Raw genomic sequence first — 15,921 nt, forward strand, 5'->3', positions numbered from 1 at the left:
TTAATAAGATTATCTCATAATCGAATCTCTATCTTTTAAGGATATTATATCAAAAGTATTTTTCGTCCACCAGACAAGATTAGAGCGCTTCTTGGCTCAGTTAAGGATGACTTGCGTTTGAGGAAGCCCGGTGTGTATAAGATCCCTTGCCACTGTGGGAAGGCATATATTGGTCAGACAATACGGACCATTCAGGACCGATGTGTTGAGCACCAGCGGCACACACGGTTGTTTCAGCCTGAGAAATCTGCAGTGGCGGAGCACTGTCTCACCGAGGGACATGGAATGCTGTATGACGAGACACAAATGGTTGCCCCTGCATCTCGCTATTTGGACTGTTTTTTAAAAGAATGATAATATTATTAATAGAGACAAGGGTTACCTTTGAAGTAAGACTTGGAACCTGGTGTTCTCAGACGTTAAAAAACAACCGTCTGTGTTTCGATCGTCGGAATAATGTTTAATTTTTGAACCCTGGTCCTTCAGTGTTCCTGCGGCCTGTGTCTCGGACGCGGAAGTTGCTCTCGGACGACCATGTGATTTTAGTTGGGTGAATCCCAAGTTTTGCTCAGAGTGTACCCAGTGTCTCTCTTGAGCAGTTCATCAGCCTCGCGTATTTCAATAGCCTCCTTCAGAACACCGTCCCAAAACATCGAGGTCTGCCTTAGCACTTCCGTTCCTTCATATTTCGGGGAGTCCCCTGCGGCCATGCAGTGACGTGCAGCCCTAGAGTCTGTTGGTCACTTACCTTCGGTGTGCCTTCTGTCCTTCCGTCTCTCTCGATTGACCCCGACATACACTTTGCCGCATTTACATGGAATACAGTAAACACGTGGTGTATATAACCCCGAGTCATCTTCCAGCGTATCGAACAGGGCACGTTTCTTCGGAAGTGGACGGAAATCGCATTTAACGTTATGCCGAGCCAGGACTCTGCCGATTTTTTAGATACTTGGCCGGCGTACAGCAGATACGCCATTCTCTCCTCCTCGTTTTTTTCTGTCTTCTGGGCTTCTACCTTCTGCCTGAAAGCACGTCGGATTTGTCTCTTGTCGTATCTGCTCCTCTTGGGAACGTGCTTAATGTGGTTAAGTTTCCTGGGTACTCTTTCTTCGCTCGATACTGCGCGGGCCCCGCGTACCAGTTTACGTAACACACCCTCTCGCTGTGATGTATGATGGTGGCTTTCAGCTTGGAGATACAAATCAGTGTGGATGGCTTTCCCGTACACACTGTGTCCTGTAGGGTCGTCCTTTAAGCGCTCGACTAAGACGTTCAAAAAGGGGAGTTCGCCATTCTCTTCCAGCTCCATGGCTGCAGAGTGACAGCAAGGAATCGCGGAGTCATAGAAGTAAATTATACCCTCAGTGAATTGGAAACTTGGAAGAATGTTAATATTCTAAAAAAAAGGATTGGAGGTCTGACGTAAGAAATGTGATATTCAATTCAATTGAAAGACAAAGAGTACTTGGCAAAGAAGAAAAAAAACATATTTGGATAAATATTGTAGATCATTTTATGGAAACTTGTGGCATACTAACGTGTAATGATCTGTACACTGCCGGCCGAAGTGGCCGTGCGGTTAAAGGCGCTGCAGTCTGGAACCGCAAGACCGCTACGGTCGCAGGTTCGAATCCTGCCACGGGCATGGATGTGTGTGATGTCCTTAGGGTAGTTAGGTTTAAGTAGTTCTAAGTTCTAGGGGACTAATGACCACGGCAGTTGAGTCCCATAGTGCTCAGAGCCATTTGAACCATCTGTAAACTGTACTGGCAATAAGACTGAAACTACCTTTTGCATTTATCTGAATTTTGGTTAAAAACTATATTTTCGCTATATTTAGTATTTCTGACTTCAGCGACTCACCCCACTTACATGACAAGTGTAAGTAGGCTGTTTAGGTTTTTTTTATTGGTAACGCCACGTAGCGCTCTGTATGAAAATCACTGGCTGCGCTGTGTGCAGTCTGTGGCTGGTTTGCATTGTTGTTTGCTATTGTAGTGTTGGCCAGCTGGATGTTAACAGCTCGTAGCGTTGCGCGGTTGGACGTGAGCCGCGAGCAGTGGTGGATGTGGGGAGAGAGATGGCGGAGTTTTGAGAGCGGATGTTCTGGACGTGTGTCCATCAGAGACAGTAAATTTGTAAGACTGGATGTCATGAACTGATATATATTATGACTTCTGAACACTGTTATGGTAAATACATTGTTTGTTCTTTATCAAAATGCCTATCAGTAGTTAGTGCCTTCAGTAATTAGAATCTTTTATTTAGCTGGCAGTATTGGCGCTCGCTGTATTGCAGTAGTTGGAGTAACGAAGATTTTTGTGAGGTAAGTGATTCATGAAAGGTATAGGTTATTGTTAGTCAGAGCCATTCTTTTGTAGGGTTTATTAAAAGCCAGATGCGTTGCGCTAAAAGTATTGTGTGTCAGTTTAGTGTTGATCAGAATAAGTAAAGAGAGTAATGTCTAAGTACGTTCAGTTTTGCTGAGCTATTTGAAAAGCAAATAATGTAAGAGGTTTATCAGCACAGCAATTCATTAATTTTTCTAATGGGACGTTTCATATGGAATGAAAGATTTTGATAAAGAACGAACAATGTATTTACCTTAACAGTGTTCAAAAGTAATAATATATATCAGTTCATGACATCCAGTCTTACAAATTTCCTGTCTCTGATGGACACACGTCCAGATCATCCGCTCTCGAAACTCCGCTATCTCTCTCCCCACATCCACCACTGCTCGCGGCTCACCTCCAATTGCGCAACGCTACGCGCTGTTAACATCCAGCTGGGCAACACTACAATAGCAAACAACAATGCAAACCAGCCACAGACTCCCCACAGCATAGCCAGTGATTTTCATACAGAGCGCTACGTGGCGTTACCAATAAAAAAAAAAAACCCAAACAGCCTACTTACGCAAGGAATACCATTAACTAAGTGTAACACTCTACCTACAAATTTTATTTTATTTGGCTTGCACTAAATCTCACCTTAAAATTAAAATGAAAGCTCCTGTGGTTTATTTTTCAGTATAACTCCTAAACAACGTTTTGCTACATAGCAAGTACTCGGGTTACTCTCTTCAGCTGTTGCAGATGTTCTTTGACAAACATTACTTGACATCAGGCTGGAAGTTACGTCCTTCAGTTGTGCGTGTATCCGTTTGGGTGTCTCAGACAGTATATACAGCAGTGCTCCAGCACAGGAGCTGGAGCGGCTACGGAACTTGGCCCCCCCTTCCACCGTATTGATTCTGTTTGCTGAACTGGTAGCTATTAACAGTTTCGCATTTGTCTGCTCGACGAACAATAAGTAAATTAGGTGGGCGTGGCGCGCATAGCGATGAGAGAGCGCAGCGCCGGGAACAAACAACCGGAGCAGCGGTTCGCCGTCGGGGTCTGGAGCTGGGGGTGGGTCTCGTGGTGAGGGTGGGTATGGGGTTGGGGTTGTGTTGTGGGGTGGGGTGGTGAGAAGACGGAGGCGGCGGCTGTTGTGAGCAACGGGCTCCCGGCAGATAGCGCGCGCAGATATACGCCAGCCGAAGCCCATGCTAATAAGCTCCGCCGCCGCCTCCTTGCAGCAATCGCTCGGATTAAGAAACTAATTACCATCCGTAACCTGGCCGGGGATGAGCAGGCAGGGGCTCCGTGTTGTCCCTCGCGGAATTAGTTTTGCCAGCGGCTGCCTGGCTGGCTCAGCTCTTCTCGATTAGCGCAGCGCCGCACTTCCATCATCCGCGCGTTCTTACGGCGTGGAGCTGGAGACGCGTAATTGAAGATAATAATACCACACTCGCTTCCTCACAGTTACACGCACTGAGGGTCTGTTCTTGCACTGGATTCCAGGACAGGATATAGTTCCAGTCGCTTCCCGTTACACAAAGCAGCGGGGGGCATCGCACATTCCGCAGACCTCGGTAGTAATAACGGGTCAACAAGCGATATTAAGGTTGATTGTTCGGAGCTGTGAGTTTCGAGCCCATTGGTCCATCCTCAGACTACAGAAACATTAGTCTGTAGTTTTTAATACATTCGTTTTCGGCACAAATTTTATGAAGACTAGAGGACTACTGTGATTGTACTTGTCGCACATTTCATTTTTCGGGTTCTGAGCACAGGAATTTAAGAATAACTACCAGTTACGTGGCAAAATATTTGCCAGCTCAAGTAAGCCAGAAATAAGCGGTGTAGCTAACAAAAAGGTCCATCAACCAGTTGAGACTAAAAAACTAAGGAAGAAATACACACGCTCACTCTCTCTCTCTCTCACACACACACACACATACATGTGTACACTGGCTGGCGAAGCAGGAAAGACAGTCGTCCTAGAAGTTGATCAAGTAATAATATGTACTCATTCGAAAAGTCTACACCTGGTCTACAGTTCCTCACAGAAATAGTTTTTTCATTCTATGATTATTTGAATTGAGACAGTCATTCAAGAATTTGAGTGTTGCAGATTTCACTAAAACCTTTATTTGGCCAAGATCGTAATGCAGAAAACAGTGATTACTAGTTTCTCCTGCTTAGACTGTCATATTCAGGTCGGGATAAAATTTACTTATTGTTCGAAGAGCAGAAAAATGCGAAACTGTTAATAGGTACCAGTTCAGCAAACAGAATCAATACGGCGGGAGGGGGGACCAAGTTTCGTAGCCGCCGCAGCTCCTGTGTTAGAGCACAGCAAATCTAACAAAAGATAACATGTTCAAAGAAAAAACTTGTGAGAAAAACAATCATAGAAATGAGATAACCCAAATTTGAGCCTAAAACAACAACAGTCTAAATTGAAAGAATAGGTAAGAAACTTTATCATTACAGTGTTAACATATTTGAGCAAATATCGACTTAGAGTTGTTTTTACAATACAGGGTACCCAAAAAATTGTTCGAGCAGCCTTGACGGGCTGTAGAGCTTGTCTTTAGAAACATATAGTCATCTTCTGCAACGCCCCGAAGTTGGTCGCAACATCTCTGGGAACCACATATGTACGTGAAACACGTTGTGCAAACATCGTTGTACTAATTTGAACATGATCTAAGACAAAGTCAGAGTACTCCATCACAGCATCAGACAACATTAACCAGACCATGGTAGGAAACAGCGAGGTGACGCCGGAGAGAACGTAACCACGGATAATGGTAGGCGAATAGTCATTCTACAACAGAGGAATAGACAGATAATGTTTCGGAGAATACTCTAGCAGTTGAACTCAGATCTATATGTGAGTACCACAGCATCGATTGCCCTTGAACCCAAGTCTTAGTGAGAAAATGAAGTAACAGGCGTACAAAATGTAGGTTGCGACACCTCACGAAAGCTCTGTTCTTCTAGCCTCAGCTGTTCATGCCTGGGCTACTGCTTTGGCGGTATCTCGTCTCGTGAACCGAGTGTGAATCTCCTTTAATTTCTCTACTCGAGTCGTCGAGTGACTTCCATTTGGAAGACAATAGGTATGCAGTGCGTTTTAAAGGCAGATTCCAAGGTAATTGCAAACACTACTTTCATAACAAGCGGCTATAATGAGATGCGTAGACATCTATTGCTGAACTATTTTAGTTTGTCATTAGTCTTTTGTATGTATTTTGTGCTGATTTCTTCCCCTGCTTTTGAATTGTACCCTGCTACAAATAGTACAGGATGCGATTTTCTGTTTTTTGTAACCGACCCTCCTGTCTTTTATAACATTAGACATATGGGGACCATTTTAATTTCACTACGCTGTTTTTAATAGCTGCTTTCTTGTTTCAGTATTTAGTTTTTTATTATGCACTATAGTTTCAAGGGATCCTAACTTGCAACATAACAATGCAGCAGCCACATGAAATGGTCTCACTGGCTGTAAGAGTATTGTACGCAATAGTTCATTGAGTTGACTTGGAAGAAACAGACCTTCGTTCCATACATGTATTATAACAGCTTTTTGACCATGCCATGCTGCAGTATTCTGATTATTTGGAACTCTTTACTGCAGTTTTGCTACCTAAGCATATAATAATAATTTATACTCCCCATATTCCATCGTTTTAAAGCTACACAAGTCTCCGACATGATTACGTTTCGCTCACGAGACTTCCTGTAAACATTTTAGATAATGCTGATTTTTTTGCCTTTAACAAACGAATGTACTTGTTTTCGTACATGTTTTTATATCTTTGACAATAGAGTCATCTGTTAAATTCTTTGGCATTTACTCCATTTGATGTACACTCCAAGTGTAGTTTTATTTTAAATGTTAAAATACTGTATTTTAATATGTTACATACTGGTACAGTGACTAAGTCCGAATAGTGGTCGCACTTTTTACATTTAGATCCGAGACAGGAAATTGTAACATCTGACGGCAATGCGATACATTGTCACCGTATTTACTGTGGTTGTAAGAAACCGTTATAGTATTGCTTCTTCCATACGGATGGTTGGAGTATATGATTATAATTTTTATTGTGATACAAGCAATAGAGGTAGCTAAATTTTAATGAATCTACATTTCTACTACATTTCTTGTTTTCTCATGAATCTGCTGTAAGTTTTGGTGTTTGTTTTACCACAAGGTAGCTTGATAATAATAACGGAGCCAAAGTTATCTAGCAGCAAAATCATGAAGTAAAGTGGTCATTTCAAAAATGAAGCAACCTACGCAGGAAAATGACTTCTTTTAAGAAATCAGAGCAAAATTACCTTCTGGAAGTTTCGCTAGTTGAGCATCAGTGGAAGCGGTTCTGCTCTAACTTCAAACAGGGAACGCACCGCTAGAATCCACCGTTTTGCATACGGGAACGGAACGATCATTCAGCGTCCTGTCGTTTCTCTACTGTGACAATTTTTTCTATTTTCTGGTCTGTTCAACAAATGGCTCTGAGCACTATGGGACTTAACATCTTAGGTCATCAGTCCCCTAGAACTTAGAACTACTTATCCCTAACTAACCTAAGGACATCACACGCATACATGCCTGAGGCAGGATTCGAACCTGCGACCGTAGCAGTCGCGCGGTTCCGGACTGAGCGCCTAGAACCGCGAGGCCACCGCGGCCGGCGTATGTTTAACACCCGCAGATGTAGCGATGGAAGCAAATACAGGATGTCGGACTGACCATCCTGTACATTGTTGTTTTCACTGGAAATTGGTTCCGCAGCACATATGAAGAGCTGTCTGTGCCTGATATGTTGGAACGCATACCAATTTGGATCCACGTGATGTCTTTTCGAACTCAGTCCAATTTCTTTGTACTTTTGAATTTCAGGACGTAAATTTTTGTAGCGAACATTTTCATTGTTTCCGCCGTTTCACGGGTTCCGTAGGCCATGTGGATTTTGTCGACACACGAAAGCGGTTATTACGGCTGGAACCACTGAAATAAAGCACAGAAATATTGAAAAATTACCGCATTTCCATTTTTATTTTCTCCAGAATTTATATCTGTTCTCGGAGTACGACTTTTTACAACACGCTCCTGGCAAAGCTTATAAATGAATACAAAACATATACACATTAAACAGCAATTTTGCAGAATTATTCATGACGTCCTTTGAGTGGAACAAACGGCGGAAAGGTCGAGTGTAGGCAACACACGCAATTAATTTTAACGATTCTCTGAAATAATGTCACGTTTAATAAACAGCGCTGAGAAAATAACGGCAACTTCCTTGTATTTATTGTCTGCACGCTTGCGGAATGAAGAGGATGGTGGATACGTGCGTGCAGTGAAAACGTTCACTTCTTCAAGTTCCCTGCTTCTGAAACAAGGACCTTAGCAAATAGTGTTGTAATGTTCTAATTAGAGCACCTCATACTTGTATTAAGACTGTTGAGCTATGATCGTAGTAACAGCAGGGTGCAAAAATCTTTTGCTAATTTTTTAGTTTTTCATAAGCACACTCTTCGCAGGCAAACAGTGCAATTTTTTGTTCTGTTACTTATTATTTCTTCAAATGCGTGCAGAATGTTCTCGACTGTGTTTTGGAGTTACAGTTTTCTCAGTTGTGTTTTCATTTTGGAATTACAACAAAAAAATACTCAAAAAACGTAATATATTCCCAAATGTCAATAACTGTGAAAAACTGTCCCATGGTGCATTTTGATCATGTACGTAGGAAGAAATATTCTGCACAAATTGAAAAGAATTGCAGTCGGGAAAATCTTGCCAATACTCTATTTAACAGTCTATCTGTTACATTATTATTCTACTACACACCAGTAACCAGTAAGTTGACCAAATTAAGAAGAAGTATTACCAAAAAATAGGTACATGTTAAAAAAAATTGAAATAGAAGCTACTAGCAACAAACACGAATTTCCTCTTTCAAGAGTGGGAAAATTGTTGGGACAGTAAAGAAACTCGGTTTATTTCCAAACATTACGTGTTAGTGGTACAAGACATTCCGTTTAAAGGTATAAGATGTTGCATGATTGCCGAAGTATGGTTTAAGCGTCCACACAGTAAGTAACTCGTGTTAAAAATATACAGAATGTTACGTCGTCCTAAAACTCTGTAACTGAAGAATTAACAGTATCTACATCTGCATCTACGTCTATACTCCGCAAACCATACTGCGGTACATGGCACAGGGTACGTTCCATTGTACTAGTTAGTAGGTTTCCTCCCGTTCCATTCACTTATGGAGCTTGAAAAGAATGGTTCTATCCCTAGAGCCATCATAGAAAGCCAGTTCTTGAAACTTCAACAGATTTTCGCGGTATCGTTTACGTAAATCATCAAGAGCCTTCCAGTTCAGTTCCTTAGGTATCTCTGTGACACAATATTCTAGAGCCGGTCGCACTAGTGATTTGTAACCAATCTCCTTTGTAGATTGACTGCACTTCCCCAGTATTCTAGCATTCTGAACCTATGTGATAACTCCACTTCACATCCTACAAAGTGTGACACCTAGGTGTTTGTATGAGCTTTCTAATTCCAACAGTGGCTGATTGATATTATAGTCACAGGATACTACGTCTTTTTTTCGTTTTGTGAAGTGTACAGTTTTACATTTCTTAATATTTTAAGCAATCTGCCTATCTTTGCACCACTCTGAAATCTTATCAATATCTGACTAATTTTCACGCTGCTTTTTCAGACGCTGCAGTGCAAGAAGTCTGAGGTTACTATCAAAATTATCTGCAAGGTCATTGGTATGCCACATGAACAGTAATGGTACCAACACAATTCCCTGAGGCACACTTGAAGTTATTTCTACGTCCGACAATGACTCTACATCCAAGATAACATGCTGTGTCCACCCTACCAAAAGGTTCTCAGTCCAATCACAAATTGGACTTGATACCCCATATGATCGTACTTTTGACAATAAGCTGGGTAAAATGCTTTTCGGAAATCAAGAAATACTGCATCTGCCTGACTGCCTTGATCCAAAGCATTCAGTATGTCACGTGAGAAAAGTGCCAACTGTGTTTCACATGATCGACGTTTCCGAAATCTGTACTGGTTGGCATTGAGGGGGTCATTCTATTCAAGATACCTCATTATATTTGAGGTCAGAACATGTTCTAAAAATTTGCAACACATCTATGTCAACGATAATGGACGGTAGTTTTAGGGCTCACTTCTACTACCTTTCTTATAGATGGGTGTGACCTGTATTTTTTTCGATATAGGCATCGTTTTATGTTCGAGGTTTCTACGACAGATTATAGTTAGAAGAGGGGCTAACTCAGCGGAAAATTCAGTATAGAATCTAACAGGGACCTTTGTTTAGCAGTGCAGAGTCAACTATTCTTTTAAGCTGTGTGGTCAGGACCTGAGTCGTGCTTGGGTAGCTCAGATGGTAGAACACTGGCCCGCGAATTACAAAGGTCCCGAGTTTGAATCTGAGCCCGTCACACAGTTTTAATGTGCCAGGAAGTTTCGTATCAGCGCACACTCCGCTGCAGAGTGAAAATTTCATTCTGGAAACATCCGCTAGGCTGTGGCTAAGCCATGTCTCCGCGATATCCTTTCTTCCAGGAGCACTAGTTCTGCAGCATCGCAGGAGAGGTTCTGTGGAGTTTGGAAGGTAGAAGACGAGATATTGGCGGAAGCATGGCTGTGAGGACGGGACGTCAGTCGTGCTTGGGTAGCTCAGATGGTAGAGCACTTGGCCGCTAAAGGCAAAAGTCCCGAGTTCGAGGCTCGGTCCGGCACATCTGCCAGGAAGTTTCATATTCTTTTAAACTTGAGCCGAGGTTCCTCTACACGCTCGTGCCCTGTGTTGAAAGTTTCATGTTCCTCAGTGGTGTATGACACTACAGATTTTTTATGTAGTTTACTGAACATATGTTTCTTTCTGCTTGTTTTAGTTGTCCTTTGCACGTTGGTAATCATTGTTACCACAACCGCGCCGTGGTCATTGATACCAGTTTCGATGTGAGTACCCTCAAAGAGGTTAAGCTTATTTGTTACCATTATATCCAATATATTTCCATCATGAGTGAGATGCGCATCTGTTCTACGTAGTTTTCAGAGAAGTCATTTAGTAATTTTTCACATGATGTCTTATCACGACCGCCACTAACAAAATCTTACTTTTCTCCAATTAATTGTTGGATGCTTAAAGTCTCCACCGGTGATTACTTATGACTGGGAAACTCATGCACAAGCGAACTACTATTTCCTCTAAAGTTGTCAGTTAGGTCAGGGGTGCGACAGAAGGATCCCATTATCGTTTTATGCCTATCCCTGGTGTGTGTATTGAACTGGGGACCTGGAAATGACAGAGAGGCTTCGTCCTGCCGTAGCCCTCAGTGGTTCACAACATCACAACCCACCTAAACGCCGCCCCACACCAAAACCAGGGTTAGTGTGCGGTTCGCTTCCAATCGCCCTCGCTCTATTTATAATTTCACTATTTCATGCTGTTTACAATTTACGTGCCCATTTCTCTACACTATTAATGTTTCACGATAATTTTTACACCATTATACGTTCTGTAATTTTACTGCCACCTCTCTTCTTGAAGTCATGTCATCTCCACAAACGCCTCCTTGCTTAATTTCCCCTCCACCAATCAGCCTCACTCAATTTCCCTTTGCCCTCCCCCCCCCCCCCCCTTACCTACCTCCATCGCATACTAATGTAAAATATTGCCCATAGTTGCAAAACACAGTCCTCTGACATGTGCTTCTGAATGGACAAGACGGGTTGATGAGGCTACTTAGGTCAATCTACATTTATGTAAAATTATTTTCTTTTCTACCTATTGCAAAATTTTAGATGGTGCATATTGAGTTTTAGTTCGTTTTAGTGGTCCAGAGTGATCGAAACTTGTAATCCTATTAGAAATGTGCAACTGAAATGGAAAAATAAATGAGAAATGTCTTAAATTTTATATGAAAGAGTTCTCATTTCATTTTCACCAGTTTTGTGTATCATGAAGTTATTAAATCGCTGCAAGAAGCTATGACAATCAGTTACTACTTGGAATTAATATTTTTTGTTCATTGTTTTTGTAAGTGGCGCCTGTAGTGGCAAAATACTATTTAATGTAGTCAGATGAAAAAAATTCTAGCGCCCGACTGATGCATTTTATGAGAGGTTACAGACTCCTCTCGTTTTTCTCTATTTTTGGTATTCGATATCATTTTACTAACGTGTCTTAGCGGAGGAATGTTAAGAGAGGTCATTGCTTTAATGACTTTGGTAATCAGAACTCCGGTTTTTATTCGTGATATTTCAACTCGAACTGGTACACTGCTTGATCTTCTGTCCTTATGTGGGTAAGCTGGGGCTGTGCGACGGCTACCTGCATTGACTGTGGCAGAAAAACGTGACGTCGGGCCGGGTCGGCTTTTCTGCGAATACCAGGGGCAGTGGACAATAGCGTGCGCCAGCTCCTCAAGGCGGTCGAAATGCTACGGCCATTGTATTAGGCATGAAGCGACGGTGAACGCGACTTGCTGGAACCAGCGTTAAACGTTTTACTGATGTTCGCCGTCTGGGCCTCGCTTGGCCAAAGCCAGGTGTTGGTATTGCTTTCAGTGGTTCTCAGAATCTGAAGTCTGAAGCCATGGGAAGCACGACCCACTATCGCCTAGCGTCAGGGCGATATTTTGTACGTTCTTGGCGGCGATTCTCAGAGCTGCTATCGCACTTCAGGCGAAATGCAGTGAGTTGGGTGGGCACTTCAAGATGAACCTTCTGAGAACTGGAGGCAACGTTGTGGCTGTCGGGCGTAATGGGATTTTGCGGAGAGCACTGACCACACAGATAATTGGCTCATTTTTCCACAGCCTTCTGCAATTGGAAACATTCGAGCGCGGTGGGGTCGCGAAGCACTTGTTTTCGGTGTCGATGCGCTGTGCACGATGTGACGGTAGTCTCCTGTGGACCGCCAGGGAGGACAGGTGTATTGATAGTGGACATACTCTTGCGCAGACTTGCGAGTAAGGCTGTCTCGCTGATCTAGACAGAAGTTTACATTCTCTCCGGAAGTCATTTCATCGGGTTTTATCCGTGGTCATCGATCATCAGAGAGCCCATCAGTACAGTGTTCAGCCGCTGCACGATCCGACTGCTGGTAGCTGCCTGCACTCTGCCTGAGATCTTGGTGGTAAAGTGTTTGTAGAACGGTCGTAATGGGAACCGTAATTCTTCTCTGACCCCTTCAGCAACGGTGTAAGCTCTCGTCTTGGCACTACAGCAGCAGAGTTATCATTTCCGATAGGCATTGTGTCGTACAGTCAGGGTTTCCATTATCTTTGTTGCCGGAGCTACTCGTAACAGATTACCGTATTTAAAAACCTGTCAACAACTTATGCTCAATGCCATTATTTTGGTGTCCTTGATCTGTTAAGGCATTGTTCAGTAAATCGCATATTTACGTGTTTATTAATAAAATAAATTCTTTGCGATACTTATCGTTTAGTAGTCAGCTGATAAATTTCATTTCCCACCCATTTTATATCTATTGAGCAAAGAGACAGTTGATGGTTGGAGAAACAACCTCATTGTTACACATAGTCTGCGAAAACCAGATACAGATGTTGGCCACTGATGAATCGTGGCCGCCGGGGTAGCCGAGCGGTTCTAGGCGCTACAGTCTGGAACTGCGCGACCGTGACGGTCGAAGGTTCGAGTCCTGCCTCAGGCATGGATGTGTGTGATGTCCTTAGGTTAGTTAGGTTTAAGTAGTTCTAAGTTCTAGGGACTGATGACCTCAGAAGTTAAGTTCCATAGTGCTCAGAGCCATTTGAACCATTTGATGAATCGTGTATACGGATGGTATTAACCCCCTCAGCGTCTGTTAAGGCCTGAAGATAGTGCACTTTTGCGCCGAAACTGGTAGCCAAGTGATAAATAATATCGCAAAGAATGCAGTAGGTGTTCCATTTTATTACATAACAAAGCAAGTAATCAGTGATGGATTCCATAAAAATGACCTATGTCTGTTAACGTGTAGTACTGTTGCCAGGTGTTTGGAGAAATGCCACAGACGTTCATACCAAACATGTTCCATGTGTTCTTAGACTGGAAGGTTTACATAAGGAAATGCCAAAGTCACTTGATTTTCTCCAGATGACGAAGCAGTATGCGATCTACCTAATCTCTACTGACAAATATTTCTAACTCGTAATGATGTAAGGGCGTAGGTCGGAAAACAAGCAACATTCATAGATACTGTTTTTTTTTTTAAATTTACAGCTTGTTATTTATCTTCAGGGACATAGCCACGACGTTTACTCTGGTTGTGAAGTTGTTTTTTGTGTAATTTCACCCAGCAACATTGAGGAGACACACAAAAATAAATTTGGGTATCATCAATGTTGCCAACACAAAACGATCACATGAGCACCCTATTATCTTAAGTGACAGGTGAGCCACACATGGTGTATCTAACCACCAGCCTTTAGTCGTCGTAGCTTCTTTTTAACCAGTGACTCTTAACATTATCATGCATCAAGACAGCCATTAGCATTACACCGAAACAGTGGCAATAAGTCATTTACGATTTTAACTGTTGTGTGCAAATTCGTTGGTTATTGGAGGGTTTGATTCCAGTAGACATTCAATCTACAGCTGTGGAATTAGTACAATGTTGCGAGCAGTGGCACTCAATCACTATCTGATGAGCAATGGTGGTAGATATTTTCGTATATATTACAGAGAAATAATTCTTTGAAAAATTTAGTAAGCCGTCTAGCAATATTTTATAATAAAAGGAGTATGAAGATACCATTCTTGTTTTCGTTAATGGCACGACTGCTGATATCGAAAACAAACTTTCCTATTTTATCAGTGTATATCCAAATATTGTTTTCACTGTGGAACTGGGAAAACAACAGGCCACATATTTTTTAGATTTGTTGATGAAGAATGACAGTGGCACCCATAAATTCTGAATATTTCGAAAACCAATGTGCAGGGACAGCTTAATCCAAAATAGTTCGTGTAACCCAGAAATACGTAAGTGTTCTCAAAATGAGAAAATTCAAACTTAAGAAAGCCCTTTTCTCATCTCCATGATCAACAGTATCATCAGCCTGCCTTTAGAACAGAACGAAATGACCGAAGTGTGTACTAAAACGTAATTATAGTAATAACCGACGCCTGATATGTTGGATAAAACGTGTTTTACAAAACTACTGAAAAAGACAGTTTAGATAAACGTCCTTAGCACTCAAATCACAAAAAAAAAAAATACATTGGCTTACCTCATTATAGTGCGTATCAGATGGAATAGCCTGTAATTTGAGTACTAACTGGGTTCCGCACGAACAACAATGTGGGTACAATAGCCAGATACACTATCCACAAAATAATACAATTTACACACTCAGAAATTTCTAAAATCAAATGCGATGAACGTCGAAGTTTCTCTGTGAGGCAAACAAGCAGATATTTCTCTACCAGATACAGGGAGCACACAAACACAAGCGAGAACTGCAAATCCTCATTTAGTGCACGTCCACGAAACTACAGTTGTAATACTTGCAACATGAATAGATCTTTAAAAATACTACATTTCTTTTTATTCCACAAACACAGTAACAAAGATGGCTAGCTTACAACGTAAAGACATAAATAAGGTGACAGATAATTGCAGTCATAAATTAAATCATTCATAGAATGAGGAATGATATTCAGTCTTTAGCAGTAGCACACACTTAGCATCTTCACTTCACTTTCAACTGGTGGCAGTTCAGCATGCACACATAGGGTAGATAGAGGCAGAATAATGGACGGTCTAGAAGAAATTGAAATTTGTAACGCCTCCAAAGAACTACCGCAATATACGCTGGTCTCCAGAATCAAAGCAACTAACCGCTATTTCCTCGTTCTGTGTCTAATTCACGATGTAATCATATAAATTGTCACCAGACGTCCGTACGATAGTGTTCTACACGGTAGGTGGCATTCCGGTCAACGGACACCACGCCAAGTATGACGTCAGGGAATCTACCAAACAGGGTAGTGTTTGCTGGGTAATCCCTTGTCCACAGCTGCTGTGTACACTGTCAGAGAAGGTGTAGTATGGCACAAAGAAGACGCCTATCAGACTCTCTGCGGTGGAGGGCCATTGGAAAAAAGGAAGCAGGACATGGTAGCGTTTTCGCTTCCCGCGCCCGGGTTCCCGGGTTCGATTCCCGGCGGGGTCAGGGATTTGCTCTGCCTCGTGATGACTGGGTGTTGTGTGCTGTCCTTAGGTTAGTTAGGTTTAAGTAGTTCTAAGTTCTAGGGGACTGATGACCATAGATGTTAAGTCCCATAGTGCTCAGAGCCATTTGAACCATTTGAAGCAGGACAGTCGGAAACTCATGTGGCCCGATGGCTTAATAAGAAACATTGTGTTGTTTCTCGAATGTGGCCATAGTTTACAGAGACCGAAACTGTATCCCAAAGACCAAGGCAAGACCGAGCATTTGTGACGTCAGAAAGAGATGACCGTTATTTGGCAGTGAGAACACGACGGTATCGCCT

This window comes from Schistocerca serialis, chromosome 1 (genome assembly GCF_023864345.2).
Source record: "Schistocerca serialis cubense isolate TAMUIC-IGC-003099 chromosome 1, iqSchSeri2.2, whole genome shotgun sequence".
NCBI lineage: Eukaryota > Metazoa > Arthropoda > Insecta > Orthoptera > Acrididae > Schistocerca > Schistocerca serialis.